Raw genomic sequence first — 15,977 nt, 5'->3', positions numbered from 1 at the left:
AATATTGGGAACTGCTGTCCAGGCCAGCGGGTGACTTAAAGCCCCCTTGCCCTTGGCTAGCTCTCAGGAGAATGAGCAAGGCAATTAGTCTAATTACTAGGTCTAATTACTTTATATGCAGACTTGGATTTGGGAGAAAATTGGGTTTGGTTCTTGGCTTTGCCACTTAATAGCTATGCCAAGGCTGGCAAGTTTTACCAAGTCTCAGTTTCATGGCCTATACAATGGGAACAAATACATTTCTTACCTCACAGGGTTGTCATGAGGGAAGTGCTTGTGAAACTCTTTTGGAGCTCAAAGTTATTACTTTGACACACACAGATTCTCTTTAACAGCTCAGATCCACTAATGAAAATGAGATCTTTATGGATACAAAATACTTTCACAGATCTTGAAGCAACCCTGTGCAGTAGGGAGGTGGGTCATTTAGCAGGTAGACAAATGAAGTCTCAGAAAAGTTGAGACTTGCTCAAGACTTGCTGAATTTCAGATAGTTATCTTTTGAGGTGGAGTCAAGATGGCAGAGTAGAGGCAACGAAAGTTCAGACCTCTGAAAACCCTTCCTTATGGATCACAAACCAAATGCTCCTAGGGGACTGAATCAAACCTAACAACAAGACAGAGCCAAGGAACCCTCCTGCTGAACTCAACTTAAAAGGTACACTCCCAAAAGTTTGAATTTGAGAACACTCAAGTTTAAGGGGAAGGAAGAAGGAAGGCCACAGGACCCCTTCCCCACCTAGAGCTCTGAGCCTCCAGAGATAGCTGGAACCTCTGGGTGGGCAAGGGTGCTGGTCTGGAGGGAGTACCTTGCGGGCAAATCTATGCGAGACTCAGAGCGTCAAACAGAGGCGATGGGGAAGCAGTTAGAGAAAAAGCGCATAGCGGGCAGCCTAGTTGCAGCAGCAGAGACACTCCATATTGCCCCCCCTTCCCAAGGTTTTGACCTCAGGGCACTTCCAGCTCTGCAATTCAGCTGCCCTTAATCTCATCAGAGCCTTCAGAGGACCAGGAAGCTCAAGCTCCAACACCCTTCCCCCACAGACTGTGCTGAGCGATTTGCTGACTAAGCGCCAAGGGTGAAGGCTGACAGAAAGGCCCCAAAACAGAGATCTAACACAAAATGAGAGGAGCAAAAGCACAGGCAACTACAGGGAGTAAAGAAGGGGTAAATATGAGCAAACAACAGAAAAAGAAATTACAATTGACAGCTTCTTTCCAGGCAATGAACAAAGAGCAAATGGAACTGAGAAGGATGAAGGAACAGCAGCAAAATAACAGAAACTCCAGTGATTTGGATACAGGCTTTGGAAGAACTCAAAATACAATTCAAAACACAATTAAGAGAGGCTGAAGACAACTGGGGAAAGAACTTAAAAGCAAGATAAGTCATCTGGAAACAGAAAACAGTGTCTTGAAAGCCAAAATTAATCAGCTTGAAAATGAGGCAAAGGAGATGAAAGATCAGAAGGAGAAGGATGACCAAAAAGCCAGGGATGCAATCGAGTCTTTAATATCCAGAATACAACAACTAGAAGCAAGTGACTTCACAAGGCAGCAGGACACTATAAAGCAAAATCAAAAGAATGAAAAAATTGAGAAAAATATGAAGCATCTCATTCATAAAACAGAAGATTTAGAAAATCATTCCAGGAGAGACAACTTAAGAATCATTGATCTACCAGAAGACCATGACAAAAGAAAAAACCTGGACATCATACTACAGAAAATTATCCAAGAAAAACTGCCCTGATATTCTAGAACAAGAGGGAAAAGTGGAGATTGAAAGAACCCACAGATCACCTCCTATACTTAATCCCCAACTGACAACACCCAGAAATGTTATAGCCAAATTCAAGAACTATCAGACTAAGGAAAAAATATTACAAGCTGCTAAGAAGAAGTCATTCAGATACCATGGAACCACAGTGGGGATAACACAGCATCTGGCTGCATCTACTCTGAAGGACCAAAAGGCATGGAATATGATATCCTGGAAAGCAAGGGAACTAGGTCTACAACCAAGAATCAACTATCTAGCAAAACTGACTATATTCTTACAGGGGAAAGTATGGTCATTTAACAAAATAGAAGAATTCCAAGCATTTGTAAAGAAAAGACCAGACCTGAACAGAAAATCTGATGCACAAACACAGAACTCAAAAGAATCATCAAAAGGTAATTAAGAGAGGAAAAAAGAAAAACAAAAAAACCCTTTTTTCTTAAGAGATCCAATAAGTTAAAATGATATGTATCCCTATAAGAAAAGAGGTCATTGATAACTCTTAAAAACTGTTATTATCACCTGACTAGTTAGAAGAATTATACTTAGAGGGAACAGTGACAAACTGTATAGGATGAAATGCCAAAACATAAATATGTATATAGATATATTTATGCATAAATATATATATATGTGTGTATATATATATATATACACACACAACTAGAGCTAAAAAAAGAGGTTAATACTAAAAGAAATGGGAAAAGAGACAAAATGGGGTAAATTTATATGTCACAAGGAAGCACATGGTGGGAGGGAGAACATCAATACACTGGAAGGGTAAAGAGGGTGGAGATAGGAAACGCTCAATTCTTCTGTGCATTGAAATTGACTCAAAGAGGGAAGAACAATCCAATCCATTGGGGCAGAGAATTGATTTGCGCCCTATAGGGGAGTAGAAGGGTAACAAACAGATTGTTAGAGAGGGAAGTAATACAAGGGAGGGAGGGGGGGGTAGTTTAAAAAGACTGTAAAGAAAATAAGAGGGGAATAAGAAGGGAGGGGGGTAGAAAGGGAAGTAAAATAAGGATGGGAATTAGGGGGACTGATTAAAAACAAAACATTCGTGTAGAAGGAAATAGTGAAAGAAGAAAGGGCAGGACTAGAAGTGGAAAACACTAGAAAGTATAGAATAGAAGGGCCTTTCCTAAAAATAATAAACAGTATATATCTAAAAATATCAGCAAACATCATCTGCAATGGGGATAAACTAGAAGCCTTCCCAATAAGATCAGGAGTGAAACAAGAATGTCCATTATCACCTCTATTACTTAACATTGTACTAGAAACACTAGCAGTAGCAATTAGAGAAGAAAAAGAAATTGAAGGCATTAAAATGAGGAGACCAAGCTATCACTCTTTGCAGATGATATGATGGTCTACTTAAAGAATCCTAGAGAATCGACTAAAAACCTAGTTGAAATAATCAATAACTCTAGCAAAGTTGCAGGATACAAAATAAACCCACATAAGTCATCAGCATTTCTATATATCTCCAACACATCTCAGCAGCAAGAATTGGAAAGAGAAATTCCATTTAAAATCACCCTAGACAATATAAAATACTTAGGAATCTATCTGCTGAGACAAACACAGGAACTATATGAACACAACTACAAAACACTCTCCACACAATTAAAACTAGATCTAAACAAATGGAAAAAAATTGATTGTTCATGGGTAGGATGAGCTAACATAATAAAAATAACAATCTTACCCAAATTAATTCACTTATTTAGTGCCATTCCCATTGAACTACCAAATTTTTTTTTTTTACTGAATTAGAAAAAACCATGACAAAATTCATTTGGAAGAACAAAAGATCAAGGATATCCAGGGAAATAATGGAGAAAAAAATGAAGGTGGCCTTGCAGTCCCAGATCTCAAACTATACTATAAGGCAATGATCATCAAAACAATATGGTACTGGCTAAGAGACAGAAAGGAGGATTAGTGGTATAGACTTGGAGTAAGTGACCTCAGCAAAACAAGCCCAAAGTTCCCAGCTTTTGGAACAAAAATCCACTATTTGATAAAAACTGCTGGGAAAATTGGAAGACAGTGTGGGAGAGATTGGATTTGGATCAACACCTCACACCCTACATCAAGATAAACTCAGAATGGATGAATGACTTGAATATAAAGAAGGAAACTATAAGTAAATTATGTGAACACAGAATAGTATACATGTCAGACCTTTGGGAAGGGAAAGATTTTAAAACCAAGCAAGAGCTAGAAAGAGTCACAAAATTAAAATCAGTAATTTTGATTACATCAAATTAAAAAGTTTTTGTACAAACAAAACCAATGTAACTAAAATTAAAAGGGAAGTAACAAATTGGGAAACAATCTTCATAACAAAAACCTCTGACAAAGGTCTAATTACTCAAATTTATAAAGAACTAAACCAATAGTACAAAAAAATCAAGACATTCTCCAATTGATAAATGGGCAAGGGACATGAATAGGCAATTTTCAGTCAAAGAAATCAAAACTATTAATAAGCACATGAAAAAGTGCTCTAAATCTCATAATCAGAGAAATGCAAATCAAAACAACTCTGAGGTATCACCTCACACCTAGACGATTGGCTAACATCATAACAAAGGAAAGTAATGAATGCTGCAGGGAATGTGGCAAAGTTGGGACATTAATGCATTGCTGGAGGAATTGTGAATTGATCCAGCCATTCTGGAGGGCAATTTGGAACTATGCCCAAAGGGCGCTAAAAGACTGTCTGCCCTTTGATCCAGCCATAGCACTGCTGGGTTTGTACCCCAAAGAGATAATAAGGAAAAAGACCTGTACAAGAATATTCATAGCTGCGCTCTTTGTGGTGGCAAAAAAACTGGAAAATGAGGGGATGCCCATCAATTGGGGAATGGCTGAACAAACTGTGGTATCTGTTGGTGATGGAATACTATTGTGCTCAAAGGAATAATGAAATGGAGGAATTCCATGGGGACTGGAACAACCTCCAGGAAGTGATGCAGAGCAAAAGGAGCAGAACCAGGAGAATGTTGTACACAGAGACTGATACACTGTGGCACAATTGAACATAATGGACTTCTCCATTAGTGGCAATGCCATGATCCTGAACAACTCAGATGGATTTATTGGAAAGAACACTATCCACATTCAGAGGGGAAACTGTGGGAGTAGAAACACAGAAGAAAAACAACTGCTTGAATACATGGATCGAGGGGGATATGATTGGGGATATATACACTAAAGGAACATCCTAGTGCAAACAACAACATGGAAGTAGGTTCTGATCAAGGTCACATGTAATATCCAGTGGAATTGCATGTCAGCAATGGGAAGGGTGGGGAGAGGAGAGGGAGGAATAGAATACGATTCTTGTAACCAAGGAATAATGTTCTAAAATGACTAAATAAATAACTTACAATGAAAAAAAAAGTAGTTCAGGGCCAGATCTGAAACATGGGCCTTTTCAACCCAAGACCACTGTCTTATTCCATATTGGCCATTAGGAACCAACACAAAGCCTTCTGCCCCATCAACTCACACACGCTATAGCTGATAAACTGCCGGACCTGGAATTAAGAAGACCTAATTTCAAATCTTGCTTCAGACACTTACTGCCTATATGGCTCTGGGCAAGTCATTTGATTTCTTTCAGACTCAGTTCCCTCATCTGTAAAATGGAGATAATAAGAGAAACTACCTCCCAGGGTTATTGTGATGAGCAAATGAGATACTATTGGTAACAGGCTGCCAATCTCAGAGCCTTCTATAAATGATATCTATTATTATTGTTGTTCTCCTTAGAAGCATACACATGACTTCTGGATCTCAGTTTAGTCAGAAGGGTCAGTGGGTGGTCAGGATGTATTCTCCTCTTGCTCCCAGCCATGATGAGCCTTTCCCCCTCCCCTCCTCCAATTCAGAAGCCCAGGAGTGGGATAACAAAGGTGAATTGACTCTGACATCCCTCCCTACCCCTCTTACACAAATCCAGCATCCTCTTCTTCTCATCCGTCCCTGGGCAAAGGGGACAATGTGCTCTTCTGTGTTGGAGAAGAGAGATGCCAGAGCAGAGCTCCCCTCCCCCAGCTATCTGTCCCCCCAAATTTATAGGTTTCTTATTGTCCTGCACAAAGACTTGAGGACCTGGAGACTGGGAGGGGGAGATGCACATTAAAAAGTCAGCTGCTGAGTAACAGTCTACCACACCCACAGCCACCATAAATCTGCCAGTGGCCAGAGCTCCTGCTCCTCCCCCTATCCTGGGTGGAAAGGGGAGCCTATTCCCTGTGCCCTTTGCCAGCCTCCCCCTAGGATCCTGGATCATCTCCTGAACCTCCCCTTCCCTACCCTGAACTCGAATCCATCTTTGGAGGCTTTGGAGTGGGATGGGATGGGAAGGTCTATCCTGAGCAAAAGATGCAAAGCTCTGGGTGATCCAAGATTTACATTGTACTTTGTCATCCCCTGAAAGTCAGGCTGTCCTTCCTGAGATCTATCTTCCATCTGTCCAGTTGCAATTGCAGCCTTTTCCTGTTTGTTCAGACTGGGATAACAAAAGGTCAACACAGGGGCAGCTGGGGGGCTCAGTGGATTGAGAGCCAGACCTGGAGACAGGAGGTCCTGGGTTCAAATCCGGATGTAGACACTTTCTAGCCATGTGACTCTGGGCAAGTCACTTAAACCCAATTGCCTACCCATTGCCACTCTCCTGCCTTGGAACCAATATACTATACTGTTTCCAAGATGGAAGAGAAGGGTTTTAATTTTTTTTAAATGTCATCTTCGAAATGAACTGTCAAGATCTCCAAATCTAACCTCCTTATTTAATATATGAGGAAACAACCAGAGAGTAGTGTAGTGACTTGCCCAAGGTCACACAATGAATAGCACAATTGGGATTTAAACCTGATTTTTCTGACTCTGGATCCAAGATTTTCCCTGTGTAAATATAATTTGGATAGGGGGAAGGAAAGTAACCGAGAGGGATAAACATATAAATATCGAATTTATTAACAGATAAGGGTAAGGTTTTGGGGATGAGGGGAAAAAATTAGCATCTGACAGTTAACCCAGTTATTAAACCTACTATCTAAATACTCTAATCTAAATACCTATGTTTCTTATGGTTAAGTCCAACAGGGGACCCGATTTATCACACACAGAGAGTCCTTGGTGGTTCAGGTACAGGGATCCAGTTGAGTTCTCAATTGTACCAGGGAAAACAGGGTTTCTCCAGTTTCACTCTGTCCACCAGAGTGTATGGATATGTCCTCTCAACCTTGTATGGTGGAATTAAAAGAGGCTGCTTGCTAGCTGTCCAGGGGAGTCCAGGAGAGATGAGATCTTCATCTTCAGCTCCAGTGTGTCATTTGGCAAAACTGTTCCTTGGAGCTCTGACAGCCCTGGGAGAATTCTGCGTCTTGAGGGCTTGTCACTCAAACTCTTTGCACCCTGTACTTTCCCTTGCTACACCTGTTATATTATAACATCTTCCATCAGCTTTCCCTGGAGGTTCTGTGTCTCCCCAGGAGCAAGCTCTGGACATACCCAAACCCATACCCTTCCTCACCCCAAATTCGACCTTTCCTAAGTTGTGGCAGCCTAGTCAGGAATTTGCAAATGGTATGAAGTTAATATATTATTGAATTATAGATTTAGAGCTAGAACCTCCTAGTTCAATCCCCTTCTTTACTTTTGAGGAAACTGAGTCTTGGAAAGATGAAGTCATTTGTCCAAGGTCACACAAGAAGTAAGGATCAGAGATGGGGTTTGAATCTAGAATCTACTTTCCAGAATCAATATTCTTCCCACTCTCCTAGGAGAGACCTTACAGATCAACTCGCGACTAGATTCTAGTCAGTGGTTCTCAAACATTTTGGCCTCAGGTTCCTTTATATGCTTAAAAATTGTTGTGGGCCCTGCAAAGAGCTTTTTAAAAAGGTGGATCATCTCCAGAGGCATGCTGGAGCCAGTTCAGACTGACTTGCAAGAGTTAGATATTAAATTTTCAGAGCAAGTATTTATTCCTTGGAAATCAACAAACCCTACCAATCAGAGCTCGGTTTACTGCTTTGTTGATTTTATCTCCATTTAAGAAAGTCAAGGAGAACATGTTAATACTGAAGATTAAATTTTTAAAAATGTCACACACACAAAAATGGGTCACATGATCCGGTTGCTAAAGCATTCCCAGGATATTCTGTTTTCATCAATATTTATTATATTAGAAATTAGAATGTTTTAGTATTATTATGGAAATAGTTTTGAAAGACACTCGAGGAATGCCCACCAATGGGGGTTAGGGTTAACCCTAACCCTAAATGACAACATTTTGAAAATTAGACTGGTCTAGTCCAATTGTCTCATTTTCTCTGAGGCAAATGACCCAACATGGATAAATGGTCCTAGAGGAAGCTGGAATTTGAACCCAGGTCTTATCATGTTCGATCTGTTATTGTTGTTCATAAGAGGACCAATGACATCACGAGTGATGTGTTTGTGAATTGGATTGAAGAGAGGCAGAGTTGCACAAAGTTATTAGCCTCACTCTCTCTCCCAAATCATCTCCAAGTCTAGATGTCTTTCCACTGCACTATATGGAGAATGACAGAAATGAGATAACTATTTGTGCAGTACTTGCCTTGGAGAAAGGAGGACCTGAATTAAAATCCTGCCTCTAGCCTTGTGACTCTGAGCAAGTCATATTATCCATCTTGGAATCAGTTTCATTGCCTTGAAAATGGGGATAGGGTAGGGCAGCTAAGTGACTCAATGGATAGAGAGACAAGCCTAGAGGCAGGAAGTTCTGGGTTCAAATCAGACCTCAGACACTGCTTGGCTTATAATATCTTCCATCAGACTGCCCTGGCTCTTTCCACTCTTCTGCCTTGGAACCAACACATAGTATTGAAAAAACCCCAACCCTTCTGAGGAGCCTTTCCACATTTCTTAACCACCAAAGGAATGGTTGCAACTTGAAGTTTCAGACTGAGTTTTTGCTCCAATGAGTGGTGACTGATAAAGCCAGCCTGCTCTGCTCTTAGCCTTTAGTCCTAGGGGGTCCATCTCAAGCTCCCTGCTGGGACTCCATCACCAGGTCAGGACTGCTGCTGCTCCCAGTCACACCTCTGGCATTTTCTCTCTCCCTTCTGCTCTCTCTCCCTTTCTTTTCTATCTGCTGATTGATTGGATCAAAATTCCCTAGAGCCACTTATGTCCCCCTAGCCTGACTCAAAGCTTGCAGTAGTCCCGGGCTCTTCCTGGGCTGGGAGCAACACAATATCCCTCCAGACTTCGAGCCCCAGAATTCCCAGCTAGGTTTAGAATCCCTTTTCCCTACTAACGGGGAAATGAGCCCAAATATTTCAATGGAAGCATACCCATACCTGGCTAATTATAGGTAAGTGGGCACTTCAGTCCAGTTTAAGTGCAAAGTTAGTAAAAGAGCACCCAGGAGTTTTCATTCAAGTTACTTTGAACTTAATTAAATTTGGCTCTTCAAGTCTCTCCAAAGTGTTGCCGGTTACTAAAAGAATATGAAGCTATAATCAAGAAGCCTCTGGCAGGGCGTGGAGGAGCTGTGGGTCCTGGGAGATGAGCCATAACACCTGGGATAAGGAAGTATTGGCCTGACTTTCCACAAGTTGACGCCAGAGGTGTCTAGGGAGAGACAGTACTAAACCTGGAGTCAGGAAGACCCACGTTAAAGATGACACTCATCACCAAGCCATTTTTGGACTTAGGCCAGCTTAATCTTGATGCTAAAGAGCCTCATTTTGTCTACCTCGGGTGGCTAGCTGGCACAGTTGATAGAGTGTCTCAACTAAAATCAAGAAGGTTCATCTTCCTGAGTTCAAATCACTTATTAGCTGCACGACCCTGGACAAGTTACTAAAACCTATTTGTCTCAGTTCCCTTATTTGTAAAATGAGAGGGAAATGGCAAACACTCCAGTTGTCTCTGCCAAGAAAATCCCAAATGGAGTCATGAGGATTCAGCCATGACTGAATAAAAAACCAACTTAAGTCATCTTCAGGTATGTCATATCCTTCTATACTAACTTGACCCTGGGAAAGGGAAATGAGGAGCTTCATTGGTAGTAATAATGGCACCTCTGTCTAGGCTACATGGCTCTCAGTGCTTTAATTCACCAAGAAGTATGTGTTGAGTAAGATGACGTGGCCGGATCCCTGTAGTTTCAGAATGTAGGTGGTAGTGAATGAGAAAAGTGATGAATTGGAATAAATGTATCTCCATCTTCCCTTCGGGATTTACTTGTCCATCTCTAGGTCTTCGGCTTAACTCTTCCCTTTTGCTTTTACCTTCTGTTAACTTTCCCTGACTCTAGCTCAAGGTAGTATGGCTCAACATAGAGGTGTTAGCCTATGAGGAGCTGAAAGACAGGGGCTTCTTGGATAGCTATGTGAGATTGGAATTCATTTCCCTTTATTTTAATTTAATCAATCAGGAACTTGGAATTCCCCTCCTTTTAAATTTAATCAATCAGGGACCTGGAGGTCCTTTGAAATGTGCAAGGATACACATGCCCACAGTGACAGGAAGTTGAAAACAAAGAGACAGGAAATTGATCCCACAGGCACTGCTCCCATGAGTGGTGCCAGGCAAATTAAGGAACTATGATTGGTTCCTGAGATGTGAAGTGGGAGAACTAGTGGGTGGAGAAAACTACTTATAAAGGTGTTTTCAGAGGGCCGAAAATACATTCTTGCATTGGTGACACTCTTGCTAAAAACACTACTTTGCTGGTGACTCTTTCTGAAGAGACTCTCTTGGACTTCTGACTGGAGATTGGACCTGAAGGAGCTTTTGTTGGTGATGAGCCTCATTCCATTAGAATGGCAATTAGGGTATTTAGCTAAACTGCTCTCTACCTCTTTCCTATATTTCCTTCTCTTTACTATCATTACTTTGACTTAAAAGGGCTACTAACAGCCTCATAATTTAATTTTAATTATTACAACTTGGCAACTTTTTAACTATTACAGCTACTCTACACATTTCCTTCTCCAGTCGATTTGTACTCTGGAGCATTCTTATACCAATTCCTATTCCTGTTTATGACTTGAGTCCTCAGAGCTTGGCTCTATCTCCCCATTGAAATTCTAGGAGTACCCCTGAGGAGCCAGGGATCCTTCTCTAATATGATCTGCTTGAGCCTCCCACCAATGTGCTTCCCCCTCAAGATAATCAGATAGGAATCATTAGTGAGTCAACCTTACTTAGTTTTTAGGGAGAAGGGAACAAGGTAGAAGGGCACAAGCATTTGTTAAGTGCCTACTATGCTAAGCGTTTTTATTAATATTCTCTCATTTGATCCTCACAACAACCATAGGAAGTAATTGCGATTATTATCTTTATTATAGTTGAGAAAAGTAAGGTAAATTTACCTAGAATCAATAGCTAGGAAGTATCTGAGACTGGATTTGAACTCAATTTCTGACTCTCCAGTGCTCTGTACCACCTCGTTGCCTTTTAGAATGGGGTATTTATTAAGGTGGTAAAATAATACCAAGTGAGTCGAAATAGCTCCTTTCCAAAAACTGAGCTTAGAAAGCTTATGAGGCACAGCTCTTTGTTGCTAGAATCCCTTTCTCTCCTCCAAGGAATACTGGAGAAATTACCCCATAGTCATGGGGCTGTCCCTTTGGCCATCTCCTTGTAGTGTCTTGAGTTCAGTCTGCCCTTGGCTCCCCATGATGCTGACACTGTCTCCAGTTGGGAAGAGTTCGGGAAGTCCAACATCCTCCAGATCTTTCAAATCCAAAGCCAGGATTCTCCCCTCTTTTCAAAGTCAATCTCTCGTAGGGGGGTTTAGCTCTAGGATAGCTTCAGTATCTCAACGTTTTTCATTTCATTCATTTCAGTTCATTCAATGCTTTTATTCAAAATCCCAAAGGCTTTAGCAAAATCCCTCCACCATTTGCAACATATCTCCTTGCAGTCATTTCACTACATCAATGGTTTTCAAAGACTTTCTGCACTTAGTCTCTTTTTTTTAAACCCATACCTTCCATCTTAGAATCAATACTGTGTATTGGTTCCAAGGCAGAAGAGGGGTAAGGGCTAGGCAAGGGGGTTAAGTGACTTGCCCAGGGTCACACAGCTGGGAAGTGTCTGAGGGCAGATTTGAACCCAAGATCTCCTGTCTCTAGGCCTGGCTTTCTCTGCAGAGCTACTCAGCTTTCCCTCTTGCACTTAGTCTTAAGACTTAACAATTGATTGATTGAAACCCATGTTAAAGTATAGCAAAAAAAAAAAAGTAAAGTTTTTTAGTAAAGCTAGCATCACTTCCCCTAAGCACAGATCCTTATGGGTGAAAACAAGACCTGAATTGGAACATAGGATGTATGGCTGACAGGAACATGTGAATATGGGGAAAGATAGACTGGGTTGAGTGCTTCTTTGGGGACCCAAGACATCCGGGGGAAGTACTGAGTGTGGTGGCCTGCCAAGCAGTTTACCAGTTTTATTGCTTTGTCCTGGCCCTGCCAGAAACAGCAAAGACTACTAATGTTAGCACGGTCCCATGGCCCCAGAAAGAAAAGTGGCGAGTATCAGGCTGAGCTGGACCCATCTCCCAGACTGTAGAAGTATCAGCAGAGGGAGGAAAGAGACAGAGAATGTGGACGAGCCACCAGACATATGGGTAAGTCTAACAAAATCAGAGGTCAGCTGACGTGACCTTAAAGGTCATCTGCATCAACCAGTCCAACCATCATTTATTAGGCTCCTGCTCTGTATGAAGAGCATCCCATCCATAGGTGCTAAGGACGCCGTTAGGATGGCTCCCTTCAGTGCCTTAAATATTTATTAAGTGCCCACCATGTGCCCGGCAGCCCTCTGCCTTTGTTTCCCCATTCCAGTCCGTCCCCACATTCTTCTGGTCCATCTACACTGATGCTGGGGTCTTGTTGGGGTCACTCTAGCCTGACTCTTCCTCTCTGGGAGCAGGCGTTAGCTCTCCATCCCTGCCTCGGGCTGCCACCTGCTGTCCTACATTGGTAGTGCCCGTTGTCTTTCATGCTGCAGGACCTGGCCTTTCATAGAATCTCACAGGATGGCAGAAGTGGCGAGGACCTCAGAAACCGTGCTTTTATTTTTCAAAGGCTGTTGTGTTGGTGCTTTCTGTCTTCATATCACAGTCAGGTCTGGGAATAAAAACCAAAACCCCAAACACAACCCTTGTGCCTACCTCCTGCCTCCAGTTTGAAGCGGCTCTCGTTACCAAAAAGGCAATAAGGAGAAGGCATTTAACACAGCCCACCTTCCTCTCCTCCCCACTATGAAGAAGGAGCCATATTTCATGACTGCCTGTCTAGGGTCCATTATGGCAAACCCTTATTTTTCCATGGGAGCGAATGGAGGTCAGAAGAAATGATACGACACACTGAGGCTAGAGGTTTTCCCAAGGAGGAAGAGGAAGAGATAGCACTAATACCCCACAGTCCCGACTGTCCACTTGTCTTTCCTTCACATCCCATTTCCTATCTGGTCTAGGGGCTCCAGTGGCCTGGAGCTTTATGGGCATGTGATCCTGGAACTCTCAAGGCAGACCACCAGTGGGAAATAGAGTGGTTGTGAGTGCGGAGAGGTTCCCAATGCCCCCAACTCTAAAGTGAAGGGTTTCTGGGCAAGAGTTATATCCTCTAAGCCTAGGGGATGATTTATGACCTAAATGGCTTCGTTCCTCTTTATGGCATCCTGATCATAACAATAAAAGTCTGATGTGGTACAGTGGGAAAAGTGCCAAATCTGAAGTCAGGAGAAACTTGGGTTCCAAACCCATTCATGACCCTTTCTAGCAGGGGCATTCTGGAACCAGCTCAAACCTCTGGAGAGCTGATTGTTAAATGTTGTGTGTGTAAGGGGGCAGCTGGGTAGCTCAGTGGATTGAGAGCCAGGCCTAGAGATGGGAGGTCCTAGGTTCAAATCCGGCCTCAGCCACTTCCTAGCTGTGTGACCCTGGGCAAGTCACTTGACCCCCATTGCCTAGCCCTTACCACTCTTCTGCCTTAGAGCCAATATACAGTATTGACTCCAAGATGGAAGGTAAGAGTTTAATAAAAAAAAAAATGTTGTGTGTGTGACCATTTGTATCTCAGAAGTCAGTAAAGGCTAGAAAATTGGTTTGCTTTGTTTTTTTTTTTTTGGTGATTGTCTAAATGTAAGAAAGTGATGGAGAAAGTTATTATACAGATCATATATATTATACATATATTATAAATGTTACTAATGCAGATTTAATTTCGTATATCACATTGTACACCTTTTTTGAAGAGCTCATTGTTAAACTGTTACCAGCACATGCTCACTATGTGCTTACCATCTGTCACCACTAACAAGTCATTAAATGTTTCTGAATTTTAGTTTCTTCACCTATAGAGCTGGGAAGAATAATACCTTCAGGGTTTACCTCAGAGGGTGGCATCACAGGAGGGTCTGTAAAACAATCAGCCCATTGTAGACTGATAACATCAATGCCAGTTGTTGTTATAAATAAGAGACAGAAATGCAAAGCTCTGTTGCTTCTTGAGGAGTTCCCACCTCCCCAGTTTTATACAGGTAAAGCCAGACTGAAAGAAAAAACAGACCTCCAACTAAGCAGCTTTGAAAGGTGGGGGGGGGGAGGGTAATCCCAGCCTTTTGCTTTGCCCAAGGAAGAGAGGTTGTCTTCTTGGCTTTCTCTCCAAGTTGGTTCCCAGATGACAGCAGTCACCCCATGATTCAGCCTGCTCTCTGAAGGGTACTATGCAGCCACCCTCCCACCACCTGCCTCCACTGTTCCCTGAGCTCCCCTCTTGGCACCACTCTTTTTCATTCCCTCCCTTGCTCCTGAGCTTTGTTCCCTTCTTTCCTTCTGCCAATCATCCTGCATTCCTTCCCCCGTTCCAAGAGCTTCCTTCCCTCCTTTGCTCAGCATCCTTCACTCCTTCTTTCATTTCCTAAGCTCTCTCTTCTTCTCCTTCTCATCCCACCCTCACTTTAACCCTTGGTCCCTAGGCTCTTCTCATTCCTCACCACTTCATAGATGTATGAATTTGGGTGGGCAGGTAGGTGGGGGGGGGGGGCGGAATCCTTAGTTTCTCCCAGCAAATTCACTGGACAAGGAAAATGCCAGAATTTGCCAGAATTACGGCTGAAATTGTTATAGATCTTTTCTTTCTTTTAGGCTTGGGAGTTTACTAAGATCATGGCAGAGATTGATGCCACCAAGACATTCTCCTCTTTCCTCCCAAAGGAGAAGGAAAAACCTTCTCCATGGGGGGAAGGGCTCTGGGATCGAGGGAACTTGTCTTTGTAGCCTGTCCAGTGCCAAGAGCAGCCCTGTGTGACTGTCCTCTTCACTTTGTCTCTCCCTAGCTTTACCCACACTCATCCTCTCAATCCCTGGCTAACCCAGTCTTGATCTAGCTCAGACACTGGGAGTTATTCTCAGGACAATTTCCTTAAGCCCTTGCCATCTGCTACGACTAGTCTGTGCTGCTGACCAGTGCTGATCACTAGGAAGGAGTTCAAGGGTGACGAGTCTGCTGGGTGAGTTTATTGTGGGAATTGGGGGGGGGGTTCTTGGGAGCTTCTTTGAGTAGCTCCACCCTGTGCCTCTTCCATAGTTTTCCCAAGGCTCTCGCCCTGGTGCTCCCAAGCCTCTGACTAAATGGCCACTTGGAGATTTCTTGAGCCTCTCAGGGTTATGGGTCAAACCTCCCTCCTGCTCCAGCTAGCTTTCCTTCTAGGGACAAAGAAGGGGCATTGTCATTGTTTCCCTCATACCTCCATCCTGTGTGTGTGGAATGGAGATGGGGGTGGAGGGTGAAATAACACCTCTAGCCTGTGCCCACTCACACCTGGTATCCAACTGGGAGAGGGGAGTGGGAGGGAGGCCTTCTGCAGCCAGAACCACCCTTCACTCTCTGAGCACACACACACACTCACACACACACTCACACTCACACTCACACACACTCACACACACTCACACACACACACTCACACACACACACACTCACACACTCACACACTCACACACACACACTCACACACACACACACTCACACACACACACACACTCACTCACTCAGCATCTGTTTGTATTTCAGATGGCTTCCTGGGTGAGGAGGGGGCCATAACAGACGGCAAACCCCACAACCTAAGGCTCAGAAAGGGAGAGGCAGAGTGGGAAGGG

At 42.9% G+C, this 15,977-nt stretch overlaps 1 long non-coding RNA gene across 1 annotated transcript in view; it reads left to right on the top strand.

Moving 5' to 3' along the window:
* Window positions 1-6,809, top strand: part of LOC130454438 (uncharacterized) — a 7,136-nt gene extending 327 nt beyond the window's left edge. The window contains exons 1-3 of the long non-coding RNA XR_008912047.1: window positions 1-658; window positions 940-2,178; window positions 3,569-6,809. The exon at window positions 1-658 is cut by the window's left edge and continues 327 nt beyond it. This is a non-coding gene — a long non-coding RNA (uncharacterized LOC130454438). The remainder of the gene's footprint in view (window positions 659-939; window positions 2,179-3,568) is intronic.
* The last annotated feature ends 9,168 nt before the right edge of the window (window positions 6,810-15,977 follow it).

The sequence above is a fragment of the Monodelphis domestica genome, chromosome 5 (assembly GCF_027887165.1).
Source record: "Monodelphis domestica isolate mMonDom1 chromosome 5, mMonDom1.pri, whole genome shotgun sequence".
NCBI lineage: Eukaryota > Metazoa > Chordata > Mammalia > Didelphimorphia > Didelphidae > Monodelphis > Monodelphis domestica.
This window is presented reverse-complemented; position numbering and strand designations above follow the sequence as displayed.